Source organism: Balaenoptera acutorostrata, chromosome 21 (assembly GCF_949987535.1).
Source record: "Balaenoptera acutorostrata chromosome 21, mBalAcu1.1, whole genome shotgun sequence".
Lineage (NCBI taxonomy): Eukaryota > Metazoa > Chordata > Mammalia > Artiodactyla > Balaenopteridae > Balaenoptera > Balaenoptera acutorostrata.
The window spans coordinates 4,726,179-4,738,831 of NC_080084.1; the positions used below are offsets into that span (position 1 = coordinate 4,726,179).

Sequence of the window (12,653 nt, forward strand, 5' to 3'; positions counted from 1 at the left end):
TGAGCTCCACTTAAGTCAAAGAAGAAAATACTTCAAATCTGTAATATTCTAGAATAGGGTTGGAAAGGACGTCTGTAGAGAGTATATATGCTGACTCTTTGTCTTTTAAAGGGTTATGTACCTTTGCAGTATCAAATAGATAACTCATTATAAGCTGAAAACACCTCTTAAGATCCTGGAATCAATTTGGCAGGAATAGTTAAATTCTCTCAGGTGCTGTGAACACTGATGTTGACCAGAGAGCCGCATGCCAATCCGGAAATAGCTCACCCTGTGAATATAACACAATAGTTTAATGAAGGAGAAAAGAGTAGCATCCCCTCCCTTTGTGGTCCAGCAGCAGAGTACTCAGGCTAGCTAGCGGGTCAGTAGTGCTGTGTGGAATCCAGTCACGTGGCTCCAAAATTAGAAAGGATAATTAGAGACTTACAGTTACCCAGGGCCAATGGGTTCCTTTGTGTCTGGGTGCTTCTCCCTCTCCGGCCCATCAGCTGAAGACTGCAGCTCCAGTCAGTAAGTCCTGACCTGAAGCCTGCAGGGCACAAATGTGGTCACTGTGACCATTAGTAGGGCTGAATATTATTTATTTCTATGGAGCTTGGGTTTGGACAGATGGGAAAAGGGACAGCAAATACAGCCATTTGACAGGAGTTTCTCTTTTGATTCTGTGAAATACACACAACTGCCTTTTAAAATTATACATTTTTGGTGTAACAGATATATATACTCCACGTCTCGGCTTCCCAGTTTTTCTTTTGGAGAGCGCTCAGGATCCCGAGGAGCCCCACAGAGCGAGTGGATTACGTCTGTGTGCAGCTCTTACGCCTGGGGAGTGCTCCGCTCAGTCGGGTCCACTCCAGCTGGTAGTTGCGGGTTTTCTGCCTTCCTCTTGCCTTCTCCGCTTTCTCAAATGAAGTGCAGACATTGGAAGTATCTTTTTTCTTCCTGTTTTTCTTTTTCTTTAGTGTCTTTCTGTCTAGGAAAAGTCACATGAAACAAGATTAGTACTTAGAGAAATTTGTTGAAGTGCGATTTCAAATATTTTTTGACATCCCAACTTAAAGCCTGCAGGTATTTAATTAATTAAGTAATTAACTAATTAATTAATTATTATTTTTTGGCCATGCCACGCAGCTTGTGGTGTCTTAGTTCCCCAACCAGGGATTGAACCTGGGCCCCGGCAGTGAGAGTGCCGAGTCCTAACCACTGGACCGCCAGGGAATGCCCTGCAGGTATTTTAGTATAATGTAAAATATTAAAATCATGTGACATTAGTTAAGCTGGTGACAGGAAAAGACCTTGATCTTGTGAACTTGTTTTGCGGGATCTGGCTGACCTCCTCTGTCCTCCAGGTGGGGAGCTCCTGCCTCTCAGGTTCATTCCTGCTGCTCTGGTGATCTCTTCAGGCCTTTTCTCTCATGTTTTAAAAGTTGTTCTGTAGAAAATAGGTTCTCATTTTTCTCTTTCTAGCTTCCTGAAGCAGTTGTGATGATGATTTTTTTTTTTTTTTTTTAACTGCCAAGGAGCCCCTGCTCATTGCTGAGGGCAGGGGCTCTCCTAGCTTCAGAGCTGGTCATATCTGGGTTCAGATCCTGCCTCAGGTACTTACTGGGGGTGTGATCTTGAGTAAGTTACAGAAAATCTGGGAACCTTTCCAAGTGTAAAATGGAATGAATAACACCTATTCAAAAGCAAATGAGATTAAGTGAAAAAAAATCAAGAATAGAAAATCAAGTGGTTTCACAATGCCTAGCATGTAGTAGGAGATAACTGTAAAATAATGATAATACTAACCACAGTGGTAACCTGGAGAAGAGTTGTTATGCCAGCCTACCGCCTGCTCAGGCCCTGGGTCAGCCTCTGAGCTGTCTGAAACACCTGGTACTGGACGTCCTGAATAAAATTCAATGTACTGTGGTGGGGTGGCATAAATATGGGGATTTGGGATCAGAAGACAGGAGGTCAGATCATCCTCTCTACTGGCTGCTTGGTCCTGGGTAGGTTATTTCACTTCTAGGAACCTCCCATTCCTTACTCGTAAAATGGAAATGACCTTATCACCCAGTTTACAGTTCTGTTGTAAGAATTTGCTAAGTTCTAGTTTGTGGATATTCATTTTTATCATGAGTTTTGCAGTAGTCTGAGTAATAGTCTAAGGAATATAAGAAAATAAATAAGAAAAAGCCTGATAAAGAAGGAAAGATGCAAGGATTTGGTGAATGTTTGAATCTAGGACATGGGGGCTGCATCAAAGTGATGGTGAGATTTCCAGTGTGGATGACGTACCAAGTCAGGAAAGAATCAGCGGGAGTTGGGGGGAGCAGCAGGGTTTGTAGGAGGGTGCCTCCCAGTGGGGTCTGTTTATACAGATTGAATTTGAGGAGAGGGAGGACCCTTCATATGCAGAGACTCGGAGTCACCATTTGGAGGGGAGGCTCGCGGTGAGCTCTGGGAGGGCGGGGAGCGGGTGAGGCCGGGCTGGAGAGAGGTGCACATGGGAGCCCTTGGGTGCTGCCCGTGCGGCTTTCTGATGCCACCTGGGTAGGACGTATGCCTCTGACGGGAGTTTCCGGGCGGCTCTTCGGTGCTCGCCTTCAGTCCCCAGCAGTGTCTGACTGTCAGGGAGCCGGTGTGGCTGTCCTCTCAGGCAGGCCTGCCCCTGGCTCTGGGGGTTCGGCCTCTCTCTGTTTGCTGGAGTCTCTTGTATAACTTGGTGATGACTTCAGGAAATGGTCCTGGATTTGAAAGAGGGTTTCCCAGAAACATTCTAATTCTGTAGTTTAAACCTTAAGACATACAAAGTAGTGCCCTGGATGTTGGTGTGAAGAGTGCTGTGGGGTGCTGGCTAAGTGGGTGATCTTTCATTCAAGACTGTATTGAAAGACTTCAAATGATAGAGGACGTTGGAGTTACATGTTATTACAAGGAGAATCATAGCTCTAAATAAAAACTGGATTGGCGGTTATTTTAACTGGTCAGGGTGATGCAGCAATCTTTCTATTCATGTATCAGTGCGATATTTAACTTTTAAAGGAAGCAATAGCGTTTTCTCTCAGCAGAGGTCACTTAACACAAGACTTGATCCACTGCGGAAGAAAAAAAGACAGAGACCTTCTCCAAATAAAGTTCTCTGAAAGTCTTTTACATAGAAGTACCAATTTATCAGAGCCCCAAATGGGTATGTTTCCAGTGCTTTAATCTTGTTTTTCTTTTTCTCCCCTGCGTCTTAGACGCTTTCTGTAAACTGTCTTAAATTGGCACAAGCTCCTAGCAGAGCCCTGCTATTCAGTACCATAGGGCCATTGTGCCAGGCGAGTTGAACATAATCTTTCTCATGCATGCTAATGAGGATTAATGTAAACTCCCTCTAAACCATCTAGCGTCTAAATGTTAAGAGAAATGCCTTGACAGCGTCTCATGCCCTTGTGCTTGGGCCTCCGTCCCCAGGCACTTTTCTCTGAAGCTGGAATTAGGAGACACTCTCCATGCTTTGCCACCACAGATTATGACTCTGCTGGTCGAGGGTGGTACCCAGGCAGTGAGAGCTTCAGAAGCTTTTCATGGAAAGACGCTCATGTTCAGCCTAAGTTGTCAACCTCTCATTTTGGAGCTTGTTAGAAATGTGTAATGCAGACCTCACCCCTGACCTACTCAGTCAAAATGTGTATTTTAACAAATTCCCAGGTGATTCATGAGTACTTTAAAGTTTGAGAAGCACGGGAAACCGTTAAAGGCAGAATACAAAGCTGAGTAAGAGTCCCTGTTCTCAGGGGCGGGCAGGCCTGTTATATGTCACTGTGCTACTGGCAGGGAGAAATCTCTTAACAGAGGTTCATAAAAGTGAGTGGCCCTGGCTGTGAACTTTGAAATGATTTCTTGTGTCACCTTTGGTGTAGTGATCACAGTGTGCCCATCCCTGCTCTAGAAATATAGAGGTTGACCCATTTTCCTGCTAGGAAGCAGTATGGTTTCCTAGTGAAGAGTGTGGGTTAAGTCAGACTGTTTTGGCTCATATTTTGTGAATTATCTCTACTAAACCTCAGCTTACTTATCTGGGAAAAGGGATAATAATTTACTGTCACTTGATGATTACTCAAAAAATGTTGGCTCTTATTATAAGTAATAACACTGCTTGAACTGTTTTCTTTAAAACTTCCTCAAAGTCACCTGCTGCGAGTGTACCATGGTCAGATCAACTTAGGGTGTTGTTTATCTGTAATAATAATTCTAAGAGCCTTAGATTACTTGAAGGTGAGGAGTTTTAATGATAGTTTATTTTCTTCATAATTACTCTATCTAGCAGCTGCACCTCGACACAAAGGTGACATTTTCTAGTCAAGAGTAGTAATATGAAATCTTTAGTATAGAGAAATTAAGAGGTATTGAATAATTATTATTGTGAAACAAAATTATAAATGTTCATTAGTCACACTCCATTCACTTAGCAACTATTTTAGGGTTCATCATATAATATTATACTTAGGTCTGAGCCTGTCCCTCCTATTAGGCAGTGAACTTCACAAGTCTTTAGATTTAAGACTCAGAGAACCTCTGTTACAGCGTCCAGCACATGCTGGGTGCCCAGTTTTTGTTGAATGAGGAACTCAGTTAGCAGCTGCTCTATACTAGGTACTAGGTGTCTCCCAAAAAGGGGGCAGATAACTTCACAGATCACTCTGGAACAGGGCCTAGTGGGCGGGGCGCTAAGGTTCCAAGGCCAGGACTACTCCATCGTGGGCTTTGGAGGACTGGGTGGGCGTGTGGACATGGTTGTGGGCTGGGGGAGACTTTCCAGGTGGAGGCAGAGTTAGGAACAGCTGCTTGGATTGGGGGCTTGAGAGTGGAGAGTTGAGGGCTTATTAATCTCTTTGCCTCCTGTTGCGTTAATTTTCTAGATTGAGGCCACTGAATCCACTTGAAAGGCAGTCATCACGCAGTTGACTTTTACAACTTCTGCACGTCCTAGGCACACCCAGAAGTGTAAAAGTTAATAAACACCTTCCATATCGCCAGCCAATTTGAGAAATAAAATGTTGCAGTCACTGCCTCTGTGGTCCCATCCCTCTTGTTCTCTTCCTAAAGGTCACCATGACCTGTGGGCATGTATTGTGCCTATATAGGTGTGAATCCATAAACAATATATGGTATTCTTTCACATGTTTCTGAACTTTATATACGTGCTATCTTGTTTCCTTTTGTAACTCACTTATTTGCTCAACATTTCAAATTCATTCTTACTGATTCATAAAGCCCTAGTGTATTAATTATTTGCTGAATAATATTCATTGCATGAATATACACTGTAACTAATTTTCCCATTTGCCTAGTTATTAACATTTTGGCTGTCTTGTAGGCTAGGTATATATTTAGGAATAAAATTGCTGGAGAGTAAATTATAATCATTTTCTGGGTGAACCAAGGCATTCTTGAAAGGGCATATTACATTTTCTTTGAGAGTATGTGATTTTATCTACTTCTGTTTATAAAGTAATTTTTAGTTATTTTACCTCCTGATCCTTATAATTCCCAAATCCCAACAAAAATAGCAGAAGCTTAAAGAGAAAGCATGGGGAAAAAATGAAGCGAAACCAGTCTCCTTTCCCTTCAGGAGCTCTGATGCGGACTCTGTTATCCATTAGTTAGGCCTGGTGCGCGTCCATTCCGTCCGCCCCCCCCCCCCCCACCAAGTCCTGTAGGTCCCAGTTTCTCAGATGCCTTGGTGGCAGTTGTTGCCTGCGTCTGACAGCTGTGAGTGTTGCCTGTCTGTCTTAACTTCTGGCTGTCTAAAGCAGGGTTTGAACAAAAGGCCAAATGAGTCATTTAACGACAGCAGAAAAACAGAAACAAAGCTAGAAAATAGGAAAACACAAATCACATAAAATTAGGTGTGAATTTAACACAGGTGAATTTTATATAATATAAATGAATCAGATCTATTTATTGCCTATTTCAGCCATTCCTTTATAGCCAGAATGTGTGTGCTGTAGGAAATGATGGTCTTTAAAAACAGTACCTCAAAAACCGTAGTGCTACTTAAGAAAAACAATGCTGAGATTAGCACTTTTTTTCTTCTTTTTCAAATGATGTTGGACAAACTCTCTCACATAAGCAGCAGCCACTCCAGATAAGCTAGCACAGTTGTCCTTTCTCCCTGTAGTCAGCTGGCCTCCTGGCTTCTACAGAGTTAAGCTGGAGGTTTGTGAGGTCATGCGTGGCTTCCCAGGATCTGGACTTCTGAAGCTCTCTTGGAGGGGGGCTGCCTGCGGAGAGGGGAGGCGGGGCGAGGGGAAGTACTCCTTCAGCAACTTCAAGTTCTTACCCCGCAGCCCTGAGGGGACAGTGGCGTTCTGGGAGAATGTCGCTGCCGAGTCAGGGTGCAGCAGTCTGCGCTCCCAAAGGAAGCAGCTGTAGAAGTGCATTGAAAGAGCCCTTGCCGATGATGAAGTTCTGCTAAACAGATGGGACCAGAGGATGTTCTTTGTATTCGTGACAAAATTATGGGCAAGCTGTTTGCTGACAAAGGTAACTGGAATTGACTTTATGTTCTTTGTCTGGTCCCAGGCAGTGCTGGATTATGTGTGATTGTACTTACAGAAAATTCCTTGGATTTTAAACTTCTATTTCAAGTGAAAAACATTGTAAGAAAGTCTTAGAAGAAACTTAGGAGAATGATAATTCCTGTATATTGTTTCTAAACAAGGATGTCTGAAGTGCGGAGGGTGTGTTTGTACGGGGCTGTGATGTCTGGGCAGATGTCCGAAGCGCGGAGGGTGTGTTTGTACGGGGCTGTGATGTCTGGGCAGATGTCCGAAGTGCGGGGCGTGTGTTTGTACGGGGCTGTGATGTCTGGGCAGTGCCATGCTCCCTTGGTGGAGCTGTGCTGCCCCTTGAGGCCAGCAGGTGTTGCTCTGCGCTCCTGCGCCCCGGGCGCTGCCAGCCGCCTTCTACTAAACCTCAGGCGTCGGGAGGTCACCAGCTTGAGCTGTGTCATTTCAGTGGAGTCCATTCTGACTGCTGCGCAAGGCTGCCACTCTTATTTTGGTGTGTCACTGCTCTAAAGGGAAGTTGGCTGTGCTGTTAGTGTAGAGACATGATCTGTCTTAGAATTTGGCGTTGGTTTTGAAACTTCAAAGATAGTCAGTTATCTAAAGAAAAAAGGTAAAGGGAGTTTTTATCTGGAGCTGAGGGGACGAGCTCCACAGTTCTCTCTGGGAAGGTCTCTCTTCACGTTCAGGCCAGGGCATATGCAGGGCAGCTCTAGGGTCAGATGGTAAAGGGCCAGAGCCAGTGCGTTGATATTACTTCCATTCTTGAGATGCTTGGAGTTAAAAGATTCATGGACACCCCAAGGCCAGTGAGAACCCCAGGGCTTGGATGTCTGGGGTAGTCAGCTGAGTGTAATTGGTGTGTTGGTGAGTATGTATGAGCCTGGACTGAGGAGTCATAGTCTCAGCGGTTTAAGTTTTACCTCCGTTTCTTACCGTTTGACCTCTAGTGAGTTACTTCACTACCCCGACCCTCAGTCTCTTCACACGTGAAGTAGGGACGGTGACCGGAGCGAACACGGGGTGGCGGTTGTGAGGGTTAACAGAGGTGCAGTGCGTGGGCGAGTTCAGCAGCCTTTCTCCTGCCTTAGTCAGAGCTCAGCAAGTGTGAATAAAGCACGGCTATTACTGTGTTTAAATCGTTCTCCCTTATATCAGACGTGAGAGGGCCTGGGCCTGTAGACTGGTGGTCACAAACTTGTGGTCACATGGACTTGTGGGTACGCTCACACAGTAAACGCGTCAGGGCTTCTTTGTGCCAGGGTTCCAGGCGGTGCCTCCTCAGCGCCTGTGGCCCCTTGCCCCTCCCTGCCCCCCTCCCCCAGTCATCTCTCAGATGGAGCCTTTGTGGAAGGCTCCACAAAGGGAGGGAGGAAGATGGGTAGATTGGTACAAAACCATCAACACTGTGAAAACGTCTTTATGCTCAAGTCCTTTCAGTGAGGGTTAGTTTCATCGTCTTTGAACGGGGAGAACAGCGCTGTGCGCTCACGTGCCGCACAGGGGCCATGCAGCCCACACTGGGAGTGCAGTGGAAACGTTGTCGGGACCTGGCCGCTCCTTCTGGTTCTTCCTGTGGGTGCAGGTCGTGCTCTGCCTGCGGCGGTGGCCGCTCTTACCGGGTTTTTCTATGTTCCCAGGTTGGCCAGTTCTGTCTTCATGCTCCAGGAGTTAGTGGCTGGGCGAAGCTCCTTAGCTCCTATTTCCTGGACTATGGCTTGTGGATGATGTCTTTTTTCCATGGTTATTGAAGACATTAAATGAGATAAAATATGTGAAAATGCCTAACAATTTGTTTGCTCCTTTAAGAATTGCTCTATTTTTTTCTGTTACTATGAGGGGAAAAATCATACAATTTGTAAATGAGTCTCTTTTCCCCTGTTTTGCTTTTATAAAGGTTTCATGTCTAGATTAGTGTTTCTAAAGCTTTTGTTTAATTTAAAATAGTTTAAATAGTCAGTTTCTGTTTGCCTGCATGACTTTCCAGTGCAGCTAATCCTTATAGCTTTTAAATTTAATTTTGAACTAGTTTTCAAAAATACAAAAGGAATATGTGCTGATGGTAACAATTCAAACTGAAGTCCCTGTGGTCCCACTTTGCCGAAGGGACCTCCTGATGCTTCCTAGGGTGCCCTTGCAAGGCATGGTCTGTGCAGCTCTTTGGGGACCAATTTTAAACTGCCTTACAGTGTGAAAGCACAAACGATGGAAAGTTCTTTCGGAATCGCCAGCCCCCTGAAGCGCGGTTCCTCCCTACAGCTCTACCACGCAGCGCTGGAGTGTTCAGCAGCCCCGTGGAGGGCGCCCGCCTGCACAGCTGGGCTGGGTCACCAGAGCTGAGTGCATTCGACAGGGCCAGCTGTAGCCGCACTGTGGTTCCTGCCATCAGGCCAGCGTTCCTGCAGCAGAGTGAGCCATGGGCCTCTCTCAGCAGACGCCAGGGCTGACCCTGCTCTGAAAATGCCCAGTCCTGACGTTCTGGGGAGGCAGAGCCTGTGCTGGGTTCCAGCAGGGATATTAGTGATTATGTAGCTGGCCTGAGGGTGTGGTTCAGTCACGCCACTGGTCTGCGGTTGTGTTTGGCTTTTTGTCATTAGTAACGTTGGGTTGAGGGAGCGTCAGAGAGGTGTGCTGAGTGTGGGCTTGGAAGATACGGGCTCAGCTGCCAGCCCGGCTGCTTACCAGCTGTGAGCCGGGGCAGAGCTTCTTTGGTCCTCAGTTTCTTTACTTGGAAAATGGGACCATTGTGAGGTGTGAAGTAAAATAATGCACGTGACAGTGCTAGGTAGACTACAAAGTGCTCTGTGGATTCTTTAAGTTTCTTAAGTGTTTGGTGTCCTTGACCTTACCCAACCTCTTTGTGAATATCATGTGTCCCATCTGCTCCTGAGTGGTCCCGGCATGCCTACAGCCTGTCTTCAGAAGCAGGGCGGGCAACAGAGTTTTTGCGCTCAGAATGTTCTTCAACAAGCCACTCCCTTTTGTTGATTCAGCTGGTCCTCTGTGGAGGCCCTGCTTTTCAGCCAGGGAGACACTGGGGACTGAGGCCCAGAGCACCTCCATAGCCCATCTCTGCTACTGATCCTGAGACCCAGTCACTTCCTCTCTTGATCCCTCCATGTCCTCATCTTTAAGACATTTGTATTTGACGTGGAAATGATGATTCTCTTCCTTTTTCTGTCTTTCCTCTACCTTGCTGTATCCATCATCTTACTGAACAATTTCTGCTTCTCCTTTTAAACACCTTGGGATAGTTATCTTCAAAAAGATAAGAGAGGTGAGTAATGAGGCTGTGAACAGCAAGTTGAGGAATGCTGTGTTGACTTTTGAGTCCTAAATGTGGAAAGGGTGACGGGGTGTTCAGGGTAAGTATCAAATTGTCCTGCCCGTAAGCCACTGACCTTGACATTGGTTTGTTTTGTATTCATCCAGAACTGGTCACCTTTGATTAGGGCTTCCGTGTCTCAGACCTGTTGTTATGGGAGCCGTGAGAACCTGAAGGGGAAGAGAAGAAGGATGCTCTGGCAGCTGAAATGGAGATGCCACCAGGAGAAGAAATGGAGAATGAATTTCTTGGAGCTGGAGACAGTGACCCCTCTGGGGCAGGGAGGGCCTTTGGCCAGGCTGTGTGTGCGAGATGTTTGCGTTGCTGTGGTTTGGTTCTCAGTGCTGTTCATCCTTCCTGGTTTCCTAAGTTCTTTGTCTAAATCTTGTTGAATAGAGGAGCACATCTAGCAGGTGTGGATATTTTAGTCTGGCTTTCTCAGGACAAGACTGCGTTTCTGGGTGACAGAATGACAGGGAAACATTTGTATTTCTTCAGTGTTTTGCTGCTAAAAGATAAACAAAAAGACAGTTAAAAACTATCTCTGCAGCTTACAAATCAGAAGGCTCAGGACTGGCCCAGGTAGGGGGAGACAGTCTCTGACCACTGGAACTTGTATCTCTAGTGAGCCCCTTGGGGGACCCATCAGATGAGCCAGCTGTTAGAGACTCATGAGTTGTCCTTCTGGTTGGAATAGGTCAACTAGAGAATTCCAGCACTCCTGGCTTTTAAGGCAGTGGTTGGTAGGAGGAACACAGATTTGTCTATGATTGGCTGAATGATCCGAATGTGTAACTGTGTGTTACAGGAATTATCTCTGCTCTAGACCCTTCCAGTTGCAATGTGAGTGAAGATACTGTTGCTCAAGACTTGACACTTCTTGCTAAATTCTGAAGGGTGGGGTCTGAGATACTGACCTAGCATAAACTTTGTAACAAGAAGATCAATATCTATTTAAGTGCCAGGTGTTGTAAGTGCTGCTTCAGGATTGGAGGTGGGGACATGGCCAACAGGTTTAGAAGGTAATGGAGAGTACCAAAAGTAATGGAAATCAAAACAAAAATAAACAAATGGGACCTAATGAAACTTAAAAGCTTTTGCAAGGCAAAGGAAACTACAAACAAGACAAAAAGACAACCCTCAGAATGGGAGAAAATATTTGCAAACGAATCAGTCGACAAAGGGCTAATCTCCAAAATATATAAACAGCTCAATATTAAAAAATCAGACAACCCAATCCAAAAATGGGCAGAAGACCTAAATAGACATTTCTCCAAAGAAGACATACAGATGGCCAAGAAGCACATGAAAAGCTGGTCAACATCACTAATTATTAGGGAAATGCAAATCAAAACTACAATGAGGTATCACCTCACACCAGTTAGAATGGGCATCACTAGAAAATCTACAAACAACAAATGCTGGAGAGGGTGTGGAGAAAAGGGAACCCTCCTGCACTGTTGGTGGGAATGTAAATGGATACAGCCACTATGGAGAACAGTATGGAGGTTCCTTTAAAACTAAAAATAGAATTACCATATGATCCAGCAATCCCACTACTGGGCATATACCCAGAGAAAACCAAAATTCAAAATGACACATGCACCCCAGTGTTCATTGCAGCACTATTACAATAGCCAGGTCATGGAAGCAACCTAAATGCCCATCGACAGATGAATGGATAAAGAAGTTGTGGTACGTATATACAATGGAATATTACTCAGCCATAAAAAGGAACGAAATTGGGTCATTTGTAGAGATGTGGATGGATCTAGAGACTTGTCATACAGAGTGAAGTAGGTCAGGAAGAGAAAACAAATATCGTATATTAATGCATATATGTGGAACCTAGAAAAATGGTACAGATGAACCAGTTTGCAGGGCAGAAATAGAGACATAGATGTAGAGAACAAACGTATGGACACCAAGGGGGGAAAGCAGCGGGGGTGGTGGTGATGGGATGAGTTGGGAGATTGGGATTGACATATATACACTAATATATGACATATACACTAATTGACATATTAGTGTATGTATGATTGACATATATACACTAATGTATAAAATGGATAACTAATAAGAACCTGCTGTATAAAAAAGTAAATAAAATAAAATTCAAAAATTCAAAAAAACAAAAGGTAATGGAGAGTAAACCTAAGGAGGAAGTTGGTGTAAGGTGGATTTTGCCTTGAATTTTCTGGCATCTTGACCTTGAGAAGCTGGTGTGTCCCACCCTTGGCTCTGACTTTGAATTCACCATGGAAATTGCATAGCTGAGCATTTTCTGAAGTTTAAAAACGAGGGAACTCAAAAGTCTCCACCTGAAACACAGCCGAAGAATGTCACTTGTCGCATTTAACGTAACGACAGACTGCCGAGTCCACGGCCCCACCTTCTCTGTGGGATTCTGTCATCCTGGGCTCCTCAGTTGGTAAGCAGTGTGGATTTCACAACCCATTCCTTGGAAAGTAACCTCTTCTTTTTAAAGGAGAAAAACATTTTTACTAACAAAATATTTTACTGGGAAATTTAGGTTGAACTAAACAGATACCCACTACCGCACACACACACACACACACAGACACACACACACACAGACACACACACACACACACACAGAGCTCAGGCAGCCTCGGTGCAGCGTGTGAAGTGTCGTCTTGCCCTGCCGCTCCTCCTGGGGAGCTGCCCCTCCCGAGTCAGCCAAGCCCTTCCTGTGGCGCTGGGTCTCCTTGGGAGGCTGCGAGGTCCATCTGCAGGAGCTGGGCCGGGCGCCCAGGGTGGGC

The 12,653-nt window shown here is 45.2% G+C and overlaps 1 protein-coding gene across 7 annotated transcripts in view; it reads left to right on the forward strand.

The window, feature by feature from the left end:
- Positions 1-12,653, forward strand: part of PSD3 (pleckstrin and Sec7 domain containing 3) — a 551,931-nt gene that overhangs the window by 179,208 nt on the left and 360,070 nt on the right. Inside the window, exon 1 of one of the 7 annotated variants that reach the window (XM_057537141.1) lies at positions 6,342-6,522. The exons of the other annotated variants lie outside the window; for them this stretch is intronic. The gene's annotated coding sequence lies outside the window, so the exon portion shown is untranslated. Of the gene's footprint in view, positions 1-6,341; positions 6,523-12,653 lie in introns of those variants that run through there. 7 annotated transcript variants of the gene reach the window in all.